The following is a 20,339-nucleotide window of genomic DNA, read 5'->3' on the forward strand; positions in this document are numbered from 1 at the left end:
TGGAATGTCTATTATGGAAGCGTTAAACTTATGGAGCTGTCCTCACGGGCTCCCAAAACCACTTCAAGTATTCTACAGAGTAAAAATAAGTTCAATAAAAACAAACTATGCAGATTACCAACTCTTCCAGAGGCAGAGGCACAAATGTACCAGTCATATGGAAATATCAAACTATGAAAACTACGATTGTGAAAAGTACATTCCACTGAGTGATTTCAAAGAGTAAATTGAAGACATAAAACTGAACCTGAGATCAGGGAATTTCAGCCAAGCTCATGCCCTGGGGTTCCTACAGCCACCTCCCTCATGTATGCTAATGGTCTCCACACAGACAGCACAAAGGAAGGCAGGTGGGTCCATGCGGCAACCCCCAGCTACCAAAAAGCAGCTACAGCACTTTAATGATGGAGAGACAGCCCTGTCATCCATCTATACACAGACAGCATTACTCTTCTTTAGAGGTCATTGTCACTTTAGAATGTACATGTAAAGGCACTGACAACTGAAACTACGTAACAGGAAATTTAGACATAGTACAAACATGCCCGCTCATAGTATATTCATTTTCTGTGACTCCATCACAAATTACTACAAACCCTGTGGCTTTAAACAATACCATTTATCATTTCCCAGTTATGTAGGTCAGAAGTCCAAGCAGGCTTGACTGAGTTCTCTGCTTTGGGTATCAGAAGGCCCAAATCAAGGTGTCTGCCAGGCTGGGCCCTAACCTGGAGGCTCTGGGGGAGACTCCACTTCTGGGCTCATCTGGTTGTGGGCAGAATTCAGTTCTGTTGGCCTGAGGTCCCTATTTCCTTGTTGGCTGTCAGCTGAGGGCCCTCTTGGTGCCTGACACCCACCTGTATTCCTTCCGATGTGAAGCCCCTTAATGCCCTCTCACCCTTAGAACCTCTCTGACTTTTCCGTCTGCCTGCGGTCTGAGAAAACGCTCTGCTTTTAAACGACTCATGTAAGGAAATTAAACCTGCCTGGATAATCTCACTTTTGCCAAAATATAAGGAATATAATCACAGGAGTAAGGCTGGGGCGTGAGGGTCTTGGAGTTGATCTTAACATTCTGCCTACCACACAAACCTTCGGACTCACTGTAAAGAACAGAAACAGTCGTGTGCTTTCCTACAAGATGATAGCTTTCTCTGTTTTTAAGGAGGGTACCCAAGAGGAGGCGGTCTGTATTTTTGTGTGGAATGTGCAACCGTAGGGAGTGTGTGTGATGGTAGTGGTGGTTGTCAAGTCTCCCCGTGGCTGCTGTTTAGTATAATTTAAGATGACCGCAGGCATATGTGCTACCTCTGACCACACAGCTCCTTCTGGACTTCCCCCCTTACCCCAGACCCCATCAGAGCAGTCTCCGCTCTGAGGCTTGAGGAAACCTTAGTTTCCACCACCATACTGCCCTGCTGAGTAGTTATTGGTGTTGCATATGCTCTGTCCACACTGATCCCCCTTTATAGGCCTTCGCTTCCCCAGTGTACCCTGAGCTCCTCAGGAGCGGTCGGTGGGGCCCAGGGAGATTCCACACACCTATGAATCCCCTGCTTAATCCTGTATGAAACCTGAGCCGGAGCAGGTGCTCCATGAATGACTGTTAGATTGAAATGGGTAGTGCCATTACCCTGTACTGTGTTAGGTGTAGGCAGTAACAGCTTTGCATGCTGGTATGTTAGCAAAACAGATTAAGGTTTTAAGTCTCACCCTAGCCAATCAATATATATTGCAACACAGAATCCATACACTTCTAAATGAGTTTGTACAGTTCAGTTACCTTCTTTCCCCATTCAGGTAATACAATTCCCATATTTAATCTATTGGCTGCTTTGTGAGCTTTCAGAAGCCAGGGGATTATTTTCTTTGCTCCTGCAAATGACGTCAGAATCAACAACAGTGAGTAGGCCCATATCACTTCTGCTCCAGGTAACCACATGGCTTGAGAAATAGGGCGCTATGGTCAATGAATGGACTCTTCTCCACTCCGATTATCCCAGTACCACATCATCCACCCATAGCAATATCACTTCCACCCAAGGGACCTGGGAAGCTCAGAGCCACCAATCAAAATGTGATATGTAAATCTAATGGGTGCAGCCAGATTTATAATGAAGGACTGGATGGGGAAAGGACCTACAAAGGTCCCCCAGCAGATAGCACTCAGGGTGGCGACACCTCCACACAGAAAATGGCATTTCACTGCTGCCCATAGAGCTCAGGCAGCTACCTTACAGATTTGCAGGGTGACAGTGGGAGCGTGAGCAGGCATCACTGGGCCAGCTCTGAGGAAACCCCTGATGGCAGATATTGAATGCTTCCAGTGACACAAATTTAAATATTGTCCTTAGGCTGACACAGATCCAGGGACTTTTCCTGAATAAACTATGTTTGGAGAGCAGCCAAATGAAAGGGAGGGTGGGAGAAAACTGTGTGACTCTGAATCCTAAATGATTGGACCGTGGAGCATCCCTGGGCCAGGCTAGCCAGCCCCTAAAGTGACCTGCCCCTTTGTACTTCCAGTAGATTACACACTGAATAGATGCCCCACAGTCAGGGGCAGGGCCCAGGTTTGGATACTTGAAAAATATTTACTCTGCTTCCAGCGGGCTTCGTGGTACCTCATCCAGGTCATTGCAGGCAGTGCTAGTAATTGAACACACTATACAGGTCCTGTCTAAGCCTAAGAGTGCACGAGGTTAGAAATGTAAAGAAAATAGATGAGCTGTATGTAAACTAATTTTATAAGGAAAAATAAGAAAGTGAAGATGAGTATGAAGATAACACCTTTATTGTTTACCGTGCTTTATAGGCTACCATATATTCTAACAATAATATTCTGGCCTTACACTTAGAAAGTTACAGACTAAATAACTGGTATTCGGGGTACTTCAGCATATGCCCCTCAAAAACATCAGAAAGTATCCAGAATACATTGCAAGTGTTTTGTAATGAATTACTACAGCGTTGGGATGGTTGTAAACAGATGAAGCTTTATCATATTTTGGTTGAGGTTTTGTTTTGTTTTGTTTTGTTGTTTTTCCCAGGGAGCCCTCTTGTGGGTGACAGGCATATTACTGGAACAGATTTTCGTTGACTTGGTTGGAAAAGGGTTGGGAAGAATTCTTCATATTTCAATCATGATGAGCCTAAGTATGTAGGCACTTTTTTTGACCCCACATTTTTTCTCTACTTTTGGCTTCCCAAATTCAATTACAGAATACTAGACTTCTAAGCTTTCAGGGGACATTAAAGATGATCTGGTCTGGTGATTTGCAAACTGATTGGTCATTGTCATCCAGAGAGAATGTAAAAAGGATATATCCCTGGGTAATGTATTCCAAGACATTCTGGGTTGGTAAGTCTGGAATAGGCTAGCAATCTTTATTCTCTTAAATATCCCCTGGTGGTCCTGGTTATGAATCAGACTTAACTCCCCTTCTGCTTACACTTGCTGCACCCCAAGGAATATTAATCTATAAGGTTATTCATTCTCTCTTCCAATTCAACTGTGAACTACTTGACAGGCATAGGGCTCGCTTGACTTCCTGTCCCCACTCCCCAATACCTAGTGGTGTGATGAGTAAAGAGTAAGTACTCAATAAATGTTTATTGGAGTGAGTGAGATAATTTTAGTCTACTAATCTATAGTGTTAATAGTATGCAAAGTACAGTCCCAAATAGATTTGCACTCTGGAAAACTTTAACAGAGATTTCAATATAAAATCTCACAATAATCAATCAGTACAATGCCCTTACAGAATCCAGACACATTCAAACAACTATTGCGTATATTTGTAATCCTTATGTTGAATAGTGGGAATGAAGTTGATATTTGTTTTCCCCCACTTGCATTTAAAAAGAATGTGCTGTTATATTTCAGTTAGAGTTAATAAAGCTTTTCATCCCTTCTCACCAGTCGGTGTAACATACTTGTATGAGAGCAGTAATGGAAAAAGACAATCTGCAAGGAATTGCCCAACATGGATACTCTCATTTATATGCACAATTTTGAATTCCAAGAAAATAAGAAGCAAGTTACCATGCATTTACCTTTACAAATGCTGGGATGAGACAAGGTTGGATATAAGCAATTGTATCTGACGATAATATATTCCATTTGCAATTGTTAGAGATTTATGCAAGATAGCAGATAACACCTTCCTTTTGAATTTGAAATGCTGTATAACCTTTTGAAGATAACAGGGGATATTCATCCGAAATAATGGTAGGAAATTTATAGCAAAGACCACATAATTAGTTGTTATTTTTTTGCAAGTACCGTATACTCTGATAGGAACATGGCTAGAAAAAAAAAAATCCTGCAGTAAAAAATCAACTTGTTTCTTTTTTTTTTTTTTTTCCTTTTTCTTTTTTTGCAGTTGAACAGCTTGGTTTATAGTGTATGTAATAATTTAGAAGAATATAAATAAAATGTAAGACAGCCTCCTGAAATCATGAGCTCTATTGGATTTGCAGGTTTAATTCTAATGTGTATCCTTATCAAAATAGCAAATTATATGGGTCTGGGTTCAATTCTTCAGCATGATAGACATTCTTTAGTACAGAACCTAGCAAAATTCAAAGTAAGAAGGAAGAAACATGAATTTAATTATCTTAGGGTGATTACTCTTTGCCTGATATTTTACAGCAGAATTCAACAGTAAAGCTACTGCTCCAAAAAGCTACTCGAAAGGAGCTTTACTCCAACAGGAGTAACTCAACAGGTGTTCCCCTAGTACTGTGGCCTGACAGTTCTGTTCACCTAGGCTAATATTTCCAGCTGATATTTCCAGATATGACCGTTAACTCCCTGCGTAGTTGAAATGGCTCGTGTAGAGTAAACCACTCTATTGACTCTTCACATATCTATAGAAAGTTCTCCAATGTGCAGCAACTCCCACTGAGTGATGCGCAAGATGTCTTCATCTCTGCCATTTCAACTTGGTCTGGTGGTTCAATGGAAGAGTCATTCTACTTCCTGTCACCAGGCCCTTGATATCAGTGAAATGAGGTGGAAGGCCTCTTTTTTTGCTCCCTAAAAGGCAACTTTAATTCCAACTGCTGAGCCAGTAGTTTTAAAGGCACTTCTTTTGCTTAGTCCCTTAATGTGATTTCAGAGGAAAGTTCCTTGACTACTTGGCTATTCTTCTATCACTTTTCTCCCACTTGTATACAGCCAGAGACAACATTTTCCTAAACATGGTGCTGATGGATAGTTATTTACTTCTCTTTACATTCATTCAGTGACTTCTTTCCAGGTCCTGCTTCTGTTAAATATTAACTGAGGAATGTCTTTCTCCCTCCCCCCACATCCCCCCCCAAAAAAAACCCTAAATCAAATCACTCTCCTTTAAGGAGATAAAAATATAGTAATAATAATAATAAGAAGAAGAATACTACAATGTGTTAATAGTAATATAACTTCTCATAAAATAACAAAAAAGTACAATAGACAACAAAGTCTATGGAAATTCAGCACCTGAAAGGGTTACATGTTCTAGAATAACTGAGCAAAGACTCATGGAGAAAGTGGGATGTGAGTGGGAACTTAGAGGATAAGTTGGTTTTGATCGTAGAAAGAAGGTGGGGGCCATTTGAATATCTTGTGTCTGTGGAAAATGTCACCCTCTCAGATAAGAGGAGGACCAATCAGGATGCCACTCTTAGAGGGGATGATCCCTGGGCTGCTCAAAATTTGCATATACTTAGTTACTAGAGTTGTCGGTTGGTACCCTCAGTCTTATGTCTCGCCTCAAATTAGAACTAAAATGTCAACATGACAATGAGAAAGCTTTTGTCAAAAATGATTGAGCACACACTGCTGAATGTGAATTTTATACTGGTTGCCAAACATATGACTTGGGGGTATATAGATATTTTCAAATTACAAGTGACATCCAGAAATAATTGCATTGTGATTCCTGTATTAATTATAATACTAATGCTCTGTAATGATGTGGTTTCGATCTGGATTTTACTCCTGTTTCCTAGTCCTGATTCTGTAATTTTCCAGTTAGAAGATCATTTCTTTTTTTATGAGAGTCCTTTCTCCTCCTTCTTTTCCTCCGCCTCCTCCCCCAAATCCTCCTTCTCAGTTGTCACAGAACATTGTATTACAAAACTGGTGTTTAAAAGTACAGACACACACACACAAAATTAAAAAGTAAAAGTACAGACACTCTTGGTTTCCAGAAGAGACCTCATTTTCATGTTTTTCTTTTCTTTTCTTTTCTTTTCTTTTCTTTTCTTTTCTTTTCTTTTCTTTTCTTTTCTTTTCTTTTTTAATTCTGGCCATTTCTGGTATTATTTAATGCTGTGTATGAAAGACAAAATTTAGTCAGGGCCTAACTTTTGCAGCACAAATATTGTGCTAACGCCTCCCACAAATTGCTTGTACCTGTGTTTCTACAAAATGCTTTCTGCTGCAATAGTAGGAAAGGTATTGAACCAAATAGTATATTTTATACTGAGTACCCAAGGGAAGATTTGTTTTTCCCTTTGCAATAATTGGGCTCTTGAAGTTTGCAAGGGCAAAATACTCCCAAGTTACATTAGTAAGGGGGTTCCTTCATGGCTATGAGGAAATAGTTCGTATCAGGAGACTATATCCCCTCAGTAAATATAAAATAAAACAAATTCATTTAGGATACCAACCAAGAAATACTATGATATTGACTAAACTACTCAATTTCATGAGTCGTCTAACACTCACACTGTCAGAGAGAGAGGGGATCTTTATGGATCAGTCTCTCTCCAATATGGATCACCCCACTGAGCAAATGTTTCACCAGAACTGGTGTTTTGTTTTTTCTTGCATTAATCCAACAACCCTTTAGGTACAAAAAACTGTGCTAGGTACTGAGGTCCCATTGTTATTTTAACAATGCCCTATCTTCTTAGAGCTTGCATTGTAGTCACCTTTCATTAAGAGAAATGTAGTCTTTTCTTTGTAGCTGGTCCAAACACAATTGACTTTGACTCAGGCAATAATAACTAGAAGAGCACAACTGGTTTCACTTGACCCAAGTGGCAGTAGACACTACAGTGTTATACAGACAAGGCCTCCTAGAGATTCTTTTTTATTGGAGGGGATATTGGTTTTATGAGTTTTATGAGCATTGCTCCAGAACACATTCCGCTATGGGACTCTTTCCTGTGTCTTTCCTGCCTTCTGTCTCAAGTGACCCTCCACGTTTCCCTTTTTGAAAAATAGTTGTGTTGTTCATATGTTTTATTCCTATGTTTGTATTAGTCACAGATATCAGGAAAACTGAAAATATGTGACAAAAATATAAGACGAACAATGATTTAGTAATAAAAAAAAGCATGGCTAATATAGCTTTACCGAAAAGAAAGGAATTACTCTGATATGCAGCCACAACCCTGGACAATTTAGAAAATAAATGCACATGCATTCAATTTTACCTTCATAACAGTTCTGTGAGACTGGTTCTAGAGGCATCACTGCTCCCATTTTAAAGATGAATAAAGCAGGTAACATATTTTGAAAGTGGGAGAATTAGAATTAGACTCCAATTGCCTGGCTAGAAACCCAGTTCTATTTCCATGATACATTCTGCCTCCCCTACAACTGTTAATTTGATTCAGCAAATATTGATTAAATGCATGATTGAGTTTTATTTTCCTCATGCTTGCTACTTGATTGACTAGTGGTTGGAACTGATTGGAATAAGTGGCAAATTGTACCAGGCAGCCTTCACAAAGCAAAGGGGGGCATTTCTGTGCATACTTTTAGGTGATAATGTCTAACCAACAATAGGTTTTCCAACACATTCAAAACCTAGAAATAAATGCCCCTTAATAAATTTATACCTTGAGTTATTTGAACAAATCATTTGATCAGTATAGATATAATTCCAATGCTTTAAACAACTGGAAGTGACTTAGCTAAAACTACCCGGGAGCCTGGAGATATAGTAACATAGGATGTGCCCAAAATCTCTAATCACGTCCTCCCCTTCCACTCAGATCCCTGACTTCTGGGGGCTATACCCATTTGACATACTTGAATTTCTAATCATCTATAGGCATGTATTATGAATTACTCATTTGGCTTTTTTTCACACTTCATTTTTCATGATTTATGAATGCATAGCGTGTTTTATGCACAGCGTGATTTGGGGTGAAGAATGTTTTTCTACTTCTCGGGGTACTCACTTTTTGGCACAGTGCTTATCCTCACTATGTTTAGAGAATAAAATTAAAACATCACCAAGTAATAGAAACACCCATTCTGAAAGTAATATAAAAATGCCAAAATCTGAGTTCTCAATTCACTTATTTGCCACTAGAGTCTATTAATTTGGCTGCTTAGATTCTAAACATGTGCACCCATGTTTCTAAGGAAAAAGAAAAAAAACATGGAAAGAATTTGTAGTCCTTTTAAAGAAAACATTCTACTTATTGATTCACTAAAATACTCCTTTTCCCAGAACACTTTCCCATGTTTGTTCTAAGGGAGAAACGTGGTACAAAGTCTTCAGGCAGAAATTAAAGAGAGAAATATGCTTCCACTGGGATCCATTGACTACACATTTGAATAATTCTGAAATGGAAAGAAAAGCGTTCGGTATTATCCTAATTCTCAAGTGTTGTGTTTCTCCCCTTCAGGGTTATGATGGGAGCTGTTTCCTGTGGGTCATGAAATGGTAGCCTGAGTCCCAGAAATAGGCTTCCACAGACTCAAGGCTGCACGTCCTCGAGATGGAATTAGAGAAATTTTATACTTGACCTCAAAAGAAAATCTGAGAGGTGGGTATTAAATGGGCAATATCTATTGAGCATTGTCTATGTTAGGCACAATCCCAATTTCTACCATGTTTCCCCAAAAATAAGACCTAGCCAGACCCTCAGCTCTAATGCATCTTCTGGAACAAAAATTAATATAAGAGCCAATCTTACTTTACTATAATATAAGACTGGGTCTTATATAATATAATATAATACCGGGTCTCATATTAATTTTTGCTCCAAAAGACGCATTAGAGCTGAGGGTCTGGCTAGGTCTTATTTTCGGGGAAACACAGTAAATATCCATTATTTTATGTAACCCACATGAAGCACTTGCGAGTTACTTATTGTGATTGTATTTTACAACTGAAGAAAATACATTTTGATGGTTCCAGTTATGGGGCATAAATATGGTAGCTCATCATAAGCTGTGCTTCTACAAACTGTCTTCACACAAACTTCTCTGTCAGCATGACTCAGCTGAACAAGGTTTATACATCTCTTAGCCACTGTCTTTTCTGCTCTCAATAGTGCTTTAATTCTTCAGCTTAGTTGGAGCTTTTCATGCCTTATTGTGATGGAATATAGTCAGAAACGTAACGTGCCCAATTTGGGTTGTTATTAATCTTGACATAATTTCAAACTTACAGAAAAGTTACAAGGATAATGTAAGAACCTCATGCATAACCTTTATTCAGATTTTCCAATCATTTATACTTTGACCCATTTGTTTTATAATTCTCTCCTTCTGTCCCATATATTATATTACATATGTATGTGCCCTATTATTTTTCTGATCCATTTAAGAGTCAGTTGACGACATCATGTTCATTTGCCCCAAATACTTAAGTATGAATTCTCTAAGATCGAGGACACACTCCTAAATATCATAGTGTAGGTATCAAGATCAGAAAATTAAGAATTGATGCAATAATGTTGTCTAACTCACAGTCCACTTGTAAATATTAATAATTTTCCCATTAATCGCCTTTTAATTGTTTTTCCTAGTCCAGGGTCTAATCTGGAATCACATGTTGCTTTTAGTTGTTTTTTTCTCTTTGTTCTTAAATCTGAAACAGTTACTCAGCCTATTGTTTTCTTGTGTTTCTGGACCAGGGCGATATTGAAGAGCATATACCAGTCATTTTGTAGAATTGACTTGGCTTTAGTTTGTTCTGTATTTACTAGTATTTAGATTCAGGTTACACATTTTAGGGAAAAATATTATATCACATATGTGATTTTATGTCTATCACAGTATGTCATGATATTGATTCATCCCAGTATTGGTATATTGGTGATATTAGCTTTGAATCACTTGTTAAATTGCTGTCCTTCACTATAAGATTACTATATTCTCTTTGCAGTTAATGTAATTTATGAACAGATACTAAGTAATTTGTGGTTGAGATGATGTAACTGCTCTCATCAAACTTTCACCTGCTAATTTTAGCATCCTCTACTGATTTTCTAATGTCATCACTTCTCCTATAACTATTAGATAGCACTCCACTGTAAGGAAGACTTTCCCCTTCTTCAGTTATTTATGTATTCATTTCTTTATTTATATCACTTTAGGGACCCATGAATGTGTATTCTATTCATTTGTGTGGTGACTACACAATACTATATACAGATGATGTAGTTATACTCATAGAATTGTACACTTGAAACCTATATAATTTTATTAACCAATGTCACCCCAATAAATTTAATAATTTTTTTAAAAAGATTATAACCTATTACTATCATTTTTGTTTTTATTTTGAGACCCAAGTTGTCCCAGATTAGATCAAAGCAAATCCTTACAATTTGGCTACTGTATTCTTTTAACAAGCTCCATGATTCCTTGAGCATCCATCACTTTCTGGCCCAAGAGGTTCAAGTGCACTGTCTTTAATGGGCTGTGTGAGGCTTCCTCTAGTTACCCTGGATGTACCCCTCTCCATATTGTCCTCTTATCTCGGTTTGCTACTTATGGACACTTTGGGAAAACATGTACCACCCTGGACTGCTCGTTCTCTCAGTACTTGCGGTTAAGCATGTTCCCAGGTGCCTGAATCATGTGAAATGACAGACTAGTTCCATCAAGTTCTCTCTGTTCTCCATGCATTCTAAAAAATGTGAATATCAGCGTTTGGACAGTTCCTTAAATTTATTTTCTTTTCTTTTTTTAAGTTTATTGGGTTGCCAATTATTAGTAAAGTTACATAGATTTCAGGTGTACAGTTCTAACATGCATCCTTGCCTCTGTATCACCCCCACCCCTGGTGTCAGGTTTAGCTAAAAAATTAGTCTTACGAGTTAGTTCAAAGGCCTGTAAAGCAGAGGCTATGTACCTTCATCAACAAGATGTGTACCAGTAGTACAAATGGTGACTTGAGCAGTTTCAGACTACACCATAGTAAAACCAGAGTGTCAATAAGTGGGTTTCGAGAACTCCTATTAGGTTGGTGCAAAAGTAATTGCGGTTTAAAAGGTTAAAAATAATTGCAACCACTGCAATTACTTTAGCACCAACCTAATACATACAAGTGACTGATTTAATAGAACAGAGAAAAGTATATGTTGATACTTAATACCTGTCACTTAATATCTATGTGACTTTGGAAAAGCCATTCACCATCTCTGATTTTCAGTTTCTTCATTTGCAAAAAATGGAAAATGAGACACCTGTTCAATCAAATGTTAAGAGTTTGTTTTTAATAGAATGTAACTCTAAAGATAAATAATGCCTTTCCCAAACATGTACTCAATTTATTGAGTTCATTTTGATATTCACTTTGTCAAGTTACATGTACTACATAAAATTGTGTAGGGATGATCAGAAAAACGTACAAAAAATGGCAAATCCATCAACTATCTTTACATTACAAAAACTACATAAATTTCTTTACATGACAGAGGTGATTGCTACAATGATACATAGTATATGCAATATAGTGCTGACAATTAGTGTGAAACTATGCCAGCAGCTCTTTAAGCGTTTAGATCCCAGTGCTTCCAAGACTGGGGGTGGAACAGAAACTCACTATCACTGTTCCCCTGATAATTGTCCTGCCTCCTTACTGTTCATCTAGAAGTAATGCTTCCACCAAGAGAGGAGTTAATTGGAATTGGATTTTCACAGGCCAAAAAAGAAAAAAAAAAAGAAACTTATCGAGTGGAATTCAATTCCCGATGCCCCCGAGACTGCGGCCATCTACCTTGTCTAGGTCACATGTTACCTTTGCAGTGCACTTGGGCCCAGATGGCAGAGGAGGTTTAACTGAGTCATTGTGGCAGGACAGGAAATCTAAGGAGAAGCAAAGTTCCTAGGTTCACTTTCCTTGCAGGGAGATGGAGCACAAATGGAACATCATGGCATATGGAAAACACTAGGGCATTGCTCCACATTGGTTTATAAACTCAGGAAAATGTTTCCCAGCAGACAGACAGATAGATCCTGCCAAGTTCCTTGGCTCTGGTTTGTGCCTTATTTTAATGATCTCCTCTCTCACAACTCCCTCCTTGAAATTGAAACATCTTTGCTTTTTGTGCTATCATGCTAATTGATTATACAATGTTGATAATATAGCAAAGGGAGGATCAATAACAAATAAATTATATCATGACTTATAAATATTTACTGCTGGTGTAACGAACTAGCTCAACACCTTGCAGATGCTCAGTGGGTTCTTTTAACTCTTCAAACGCATCTAGTTTTACATATGATGTACCTTGTCCAGGATGATGTTTTCCAAATCCTGGAAATGTCAAATCAGTAGTATTAATTTTATCATGATATAGTATGTTGTTTTTCTTGATCAAATTATGTAACTTAAGAAAGTCAGATTTCTGAAAATTATTTTCCACAGCCAACTACTTAGTGCAAAGTGTTGTTGACAATCCCATTAAATCATTCAAAGATTCCCTGAAAGTGCGTTCAAGGGTTCATGCTACCTGACCACAATTCTGAATGGCCGAAGTAAAACTCAACAGTAATTTGATGCTTGTCCCAAGCTAATAAGAATAATGACCAAAAGAAGGTATCTAATGCAAGCACTGTGCCAACGGCAAGGTTCCAGGGCAACACACATCCCATGACTAGATCAGAACATAAGCCACCAAGGGCAATACAGTAACTAGGCAGGCTAACAAGCTATTCACTTTTGACCTCAAACATCATTAATCTCTCACTTTGTATCCCTTCCTTCTAATTACAGCATTGCAAAACAGAGTGCCTTCAATTAAAAAAAAAATCTTGTTTTTTTCTATATATAGGGTACTGGAAAATATTTTTATAAAAATTTAGTTATTAAATTAATTATATTAATTGCAGTATGCAGATGATATAAAGTAATAATGTTCACATTTTGGAACTGTCAAATAGAAAGATCCCCACAAATAAACCTGCTGTCTACACAACCTTCAACTTCGTGGTCTTCTCTCATTAGTCAAAATAAACATGCGTATGAAAGTGGTAAAACCTTGTATGTACTGACCTATGAGGGAATGTTACACAAAATATAATGAATTGTTTGTCGACATTACACTTAAATCTCTCTACTAATGCTGATTCAGAGAGTGAAATCTTTCTCATAATCTGTAGGTCAAATCCTACAATAGTCAAAATAATAAAAAAATGTATCAAAGTAAAATTAAAGAAACTAAGGTCAGCCAGGTTTATTATAATTATATTCAAGACTTTATAATACAGAAAATAATTTGTTTATGAAAGTAGAATCAAATTACACTTTCGTTTTATTACCAGCTCTGTTTTAAGATTTCTCATCTTACGGCTAATTCACGGCAACTGACTTTTATGTGAAAAATACGTCTAATTTTAGATCTTCCCGTCAAGCTGCATTGAGACTTCACACTGAGAAAATGATTATTAAAATATGATATATATATATATAATTTTTTCAAGTATAACCTAAATTTCCTAATTTTAATACAGTTGCTAATGGTAACTAATGTATTTTGTCTATGTTTACCATTCTGCCACTTAAATGAAGAAAGCATATGCTTTCTCTCATTAGCAAAGTTGGCATGAATATAATTTTTATGGACTTACCCAAGGCTTTTTAGTCGGAAAGGGAAAATGTCTTTAGACATTCACTGAATTAAATTAAAAAAGAAAAAAATGAGCTCCCCCAAGCACCTGAAAGCTGGTTCGGTGGCAAGGCAGTCTTCATGAGCTTTGGTTAATCTGGGCTCTTATTCTTGGCAATGAGAGAAAGGTCTTGCTGGAGTCACATTTTTTAAAAAATCTTTTTCCTATAAAAATACAAACTGCAAAGCTATAGCAACCAATGCCTTTTGGAGTGAGCACTCCATGATTTAATAATTGAGAGCTAAACACTATCAAATTGAACTACTTTTCCTATTCCCTCCACAAAATATTATGATTGAGTTTTTCAGCTTCGCATTGACAAAACAAGTACATGAAACTCATAAATTCCTGAGAATAAATTATAGGGCACAGATAAGAAAAATACATCCTACTTAGAGGTCAGGATGACTCATGAATAATGGACATTTAAGACCTGCGATAGCTTTGAATTACCTAGTTAAGGATGCGTGGTCTCTTAATGGTGTTTTTGCTTCTGTCTTACCTTTGCACACTGAAGGCAGGTAAATCATTTTAGTACAAAAATCCGTGCATGTCATTCACCTGCTCAAGGATTTCTCAAGAGGTGTTTTGTCTGTGTGGGATACCCTACCCAAGATAGACATATAGTTTACCATCTCATGCCATTCTGGTCTCTACTCAAATGTCAACTCCTCAAAAATGCTATCCCTAAATACCCTAAGAGCAAACTGTACTCCCTGTTTACTCTGCTTTATTTTTCTTAGCATTTTTCAATATCAGATAATTTTGTATTCATCCATTTATCCGCAATGTAACATGCATGAAATCAGGGACTTTGTCTCGTGATCGCTAATGTGTTCCCAACACTCAGAACAGGGGCTGCCACATTCTGGATAATTAGTAAATATTTGTTAAATGAATGAAGGAATAGATACTCAGACTAGGCCAGTTTAAGAACATAAAACTCACCAAGAGTGTGCATTGAACAAAGGAGTGCCTACATGGATGCCATAACTTGGCAGGAGTCAAAGAAATGGTCCAGATCAATTTAAAGTTTAAGTGGGCAGGGAAATGCTTGAATTTGGGGAACCGTTAAATAATGTTTCCAGTTTATTAGAGAAATTGAAACTACTAAGGAAATAAGAAAATCTAAAAATGTTCTTTTCCCCAGTCATCATTTTCCATAGATCTTTTTTTCTAATCATAAATATGTGAAGAGTAGATTATCTCACAGAAAAGAATTAACTTTGCAAAGATTTTTGTTGTTGTTGCTGCTATCTTTTAAAAAAAATGTTCTCCTTGTTTTTATTTCTTAACCATTCTTCTCCTTAATGGCATAAGTAAATTTGTGATGAGTGAGCCTGTTCTGTTAATGTGTACTTGCATTTTGGACATGTTCTCTCACTGCAGGCTAGGAAAAAAAAAAAGAGAGAGAGACTTCCCCCGTGTCAAAGAATTTCATGTCATAATTATACAGTGATCTCCTTAAGGAAATGAGCTATTTTTCATCCTCTGTATACTTCTTGTAGTACATGTATGCCTCACATAGAAACTGTGCTCCAGCTCTTGATATTGTTGGATGAATGATTCAAAAACTAGGTGCAAGCCGTATATGCTGGCAGTTCCTGGGATTCAAAGAGGAGAGGGAGGGAGAACTTGGAGAAAGATCTTCCCACCAATATGCGCTAGATTCATGGAAACAGGTTGGGCTAAAGAACTTTGACTCTAGAAGCATAACAAGGTGGGCTAGTGAAGAAGGTTCAATGAAATTCATTCAATTCAGGTGCTTCCTGGATGTTACTACCTGCAGAACTGGAGGCTGCAGTCTTAAGGACCAGGATCTTTGGGAAGGTATCCTTTGAAGGAAGCCAGAGAAAACTTCCTCCTATGAAGAGTATAAATTGTACAAAGTGATAGGAGGTAAAGTTGGAACCAGGAAAGTTATAAATGAGTGTAAGGATCAGGGATGAGGCAATCCCATGTTTAGAAGAAATGAGAGATGCAGGACAGGCTTGACAACAATGGTGAGACTATGAACAATGGGAAGATGGTTTTCTGTAAGTGGCAGTAAGGCTCTGAAGTAGGGAGTGGTCCAGACTGCTTCAAACGTCTATATAGGGTGGGCTCAGCCACGATTCAGAAGTTATTGCCTATTTCAACCACAGAGTCGGAAGAACCGTGAAAATGCAGACTGCATGAATCTCATAAATCTAATCACTTAGCAGTGGCCATCTGAATATTCCATTAATGAGCAACAGATGGCAGATATTTAGGGAAGAGTCTAGATCTGAGAAAAAAAATAAAATACTATACAATAAGATGTGGAAACATAGGTTGGGGGTCGGGCAAAGTTTCTATTGAAAAATGAATAACGCAAATCCTGGTAAAACTATAGAGCAGAGCCATACAAAAGACCTTTCACAGTGACATGTCTGTGTCTGTGCCCTGGGTCCAATACAAGGACACCTAGCCACACGGTTAAGTACTTGAACTGTGGCTAGTGTGACTGAGCACTGAACTTTGCATTTCATTTTCATTGTAAATAGCCAGGGTAGCTAGCTAATGGCTACGCTATTGGGCAGCACAGCTATAGAGACATCAGGTCTAGGCTTTGATTAGCAGCATGGAGACGCTGAAAGCAGTGTCAGACCACAGAGGAGGTAGGAACAGAGGCAAAGCATTGCAGGATTGCTTGGAAGTGTGTTTTAATTTTCGGCAGTACATGCGTGTTTATGTGTCTTGGTCTCATTTGCTATCTAGATTGTTCTGGAACTTGGAAGGCGCTCAGCCTTTAGGGACAGCATTGTACGGAGTTTGTGGAGGTCTGGGAAGAGGAAAGGAGGGGGAAACGCTATGCTTTAGTGCCCTAGCTTGTAAGCTCCTTGAAGTTAAAGACTTTGTTTCTGTTGTTGTTTATTAGTACTATAAATCCAGCATCTAGAAGGTAGGCACTTAATAAATATTTGCTTCAATAATGAATGAGAGGGCATTTAATATCCCTGCATCAATGAATTGGTAGAAAGGGATTCTGAGGAGACTTTCTGTTGACCCTATAAAAGAATTTCGATGACCAAAGCAGGCATCAATCTCCCGTTTGAGTAAACTTTTTCCTTGTTATTATGGCACTTTACAGTTATTATTACTAGGAAGAAAGAACAATCATTGCTATTGCTTTTTGCAGCATGGGAGACATTTGACAATCTTGACAAGATTGGTGAGGGAGGGACTTCAAACAGGTCTTGCTTTTAAAGGAACATTATGCTCCCTTACTTACCTCACAGAGATATTCTGAGAATTTATAAATACCTGGTCTCTAAATGTTCATAAAAATGCCTGCTAAACTCCGGAGTCTGTCACAGAAGATACTTGTTTGAATGTTTAGTGGAGGCTACACTGTCAGAGAAAAGGCAGGCACTGACCGAGGAAAAGACATTCATACTTTTTGTTTATTTTTTAATGCTTGTTTTTCTTTTCCTGATTCTAAAAACAGGGGATGCACATAATAAAAAGAAAAAACATTTAAAAGCAGAAAAGTTTAAGGAAGAAGATGAACATTAACTTCACATTAATTAAATATAAAACTATTATATTTAGATCTTTTTACCTCCATGTCTGCACACACTCACATGCACTTTGAATATTCTGTCTTATTTTCTACAAGCATTTTCCTGAGGGGTCATTACATAAAACGAAATGTTTAACAATATTGTAGTCCATGTTTTTTACCTATTATGCTGATGGTGAATAGTCTTCTGCAATATGATTTTCAGTGAGAGTTTATCAGTCCTTCACCTGCACATTTTGCATTTTTCAATTCTCTGTTGTTGGAAACTTGGGTTATTTTCATTTTTATGCTTTGATAAATTTTGAGGAAATAATCACCATTTTGTACAAAACACTTGCCTCTTTCTCTCTTTACCTTTTTAAATTTTAATAGATTACTAAAAGTGTCATTGTTGGAGCAAAGGATAAGGTTCCAGTAAGGCGCTGGGTAAATTTTTAAAACTGTTTTATAGTAAGGTTACCTAAATTCACAATCCCATTAGAAGAGTATAAAACTGCTCATAAGATTCATTTTCTCTAGTATTGAAACACATTTTGTAAAAAATCTATTTCAGTGTGTGAGTGAAAAATCAATATTACTTTCATTTGCATCTCTGATTACTTGTGAAGCTGATCTTTTCAACACATTTTCTGGTGTCTGTAAATTGCTCATATTGAGTGGCCACTTCTGTATTGAGGCATGTAAAAAAAATATTTCTTAAGAACTCTTTACTAGTTGAAAATAGATGTTGCAATAATTTCTTAGTTTGCCATTTACTTCATAGGTTTATTTTTGTTTTAGCCTATAGATCGTGTGTTGTACATATAATACGGTGATCTTTATGTGATGCTACCAATTGATTTATTTTAATTTTTATCATTAAAACACAATTGATTTTCATCACAGTAAAATACTGAGAAACAAAAATAAAACAGAAGTTCACCTTGACCTTTACCTAATCACATTAACATCCCCTAAAATATATTTTTATCAGCCTTTATGTATCATTGCAGGTGTCATCTGCATATTTATTTACATATACACATAAAAGTACATATTTTACTTTTTAACAAAACTGGATTCATATATTTATTTTGCACCCTACATTTTTACTGAACTACATGTTTTGGATATATTTTGGCTGATTTATGTTTTGAAAAATTTATCTTCTATACACACATACATACATGCACAAGTGAGTATATTGAGTAGATCTTTTTGAACGGTGTCTTTTTTTTTCTATATTAACTCTTTAAACATATGGAATATATATTAATGAATTGTATAGGAACAAATCTAATTTTATTACTCTATCATATAGTATTTAACTTTTCTCCTAATATGATATCCTGAATAATTAATTGATTTCCCATTGGTATATGTTGCTTTTTTATCATAATTAGATTCTAATAAATTTTGTAGTGTGGTTTAAGACCAACTACTCTATTCAATTAACATGAGTTCTCATTCCTACACCAATTCAACTATCTACTAGTTGTAATTTTATCACTACGTATCCATTAAAACCTGGTAATTTTTTTACCACATATTGTGACTTTCTGTTTCAACATTATTTGTGTTTCCCTCCAATCAAACTTTCAGATAACTTTTTCAAGTTTCCCCTGTCCTTACCCAAAAGAGCAAAACAATCTAATTTAAATCTTGATCAGGTTTATCTTAAAACTATATATTGATTAATGGGGACGTAACACCCTTACACTATTTGCTATTCCCTCTAGAAACATGATGCATCTCATATTTTTAGTAATTTGGGTTTATTTTGTTTGTTTAATTTCTATAAGTTCCCCACATTTCTTATCAAGGTGTTCCATGTAGTCTATAATTTGTTGCCCTCATAATAGCATATTTTCTCATTGCATCTACCAATTTATTATTTCCGGTGCACTGGAAAGATTTTAATTCACTTTATAATGTCTTGAATCATATTTCAGTTAATTATCGTGGGTTTCCACAGAAGCAACTCATAAATATTGATACTTGTCTCCTCATTACCAATCACTACAGATTTTGTTTCATGTCTTCTTAACTTGGTCAGCGTTTTAAAACAATGTGAGGTAACAACAGGGATACATAGTAGGCAACTCTATCATAATCCTTATTTAAGTAAAAAGGCCTGCAGTGTTTTCCAGGAACCATAATATTACCTTAATGACTGAGAATTCATATTATGTTAGTTTAGAATAGATCTTTTGTTGAAGAAATATATTTATCTGTTCTTTTTAAAAATACTTTTCCTAATAACAATAACAATAATGGAAAAAATAACAACAATGGAAAAAAATACTGCTAATAACAATAATGGAAAAAAATCCTACTTGTGTGTCCTAATAACAATAACAATAATGGAAAAAAAATCCTACTTGTGTGTCATAAATTCTTCTATTAATATACAGTTTGTGAACAATTTTTTTTAGCAATTTTGCAATTGCATAAATAAATGTTGGTCTATAATTATGGGATATATTCATCAAGGTTTGATTCTCAGGGTGATACTAGCATTATAAAATAATTTGGTAATCTTTCTACATTTTTCCAAATGATGAAATGTTTGACATAACATTGGAATATTTTTAACAATCTAGAAGAAGTGATTAGTAAAACTGTGAGACACTAGTAAGCCTTTGATTATTTTTCATTCTTTCAAAAAAGTATTAGACATTTTTTTGTTTTCTAAGATTTCTTGAGTCACTTTTCATCATTTAAAAATGCTTTATAAAAGTATCTTTTTCCTTAAGGTTTTTGAATTTGTTGGCATAGACTTTTACATATTTTTTTTTTTTTTTTTTTTTTTTTTTTTATATCTTTCAATAACCACTCTGTTGAAATATGGCCCTTTCATTCTAAGGTGATATATTTGTGCTTTTGTTCTTTTGTTCTTGATTAAAACAGAAAGTTCTTTCGCTGTTTAATTCATTATGTTCTTTATTACTCCATAGAATA

General features: G+C 36.5%; 1 long non-coding RNA gene across 1 annotated transcript in view; it reads right to left on the reverse strand.

Annotated features, from left to right (window-relative positions):
- Window positions 1-20,339, reverse strand: part of LOC141571812 (uncharacterized) — a 476,186-nt gene that overhangs the window by 2,913 nt on the left and 452,934 nt on the right. The gene's annotated exons all lie outside the window — the stretch shown is intronic.

This window comes from Rhinolophus sinicus, chromosome 2 (assembly GCF_057876585.1).
Source record: "Rhinolophus sinicus isolate RSI-liver-muscle chromosome 2, RSI-T2T, whole genome shotgun sequence".
Lineage (NCBI taxonomy): Eukaryota > Metazoa > Chordata > Mammalia > Chiroptera > Rhinolophidae > Rhinolophus > Rhinolophus sinicus.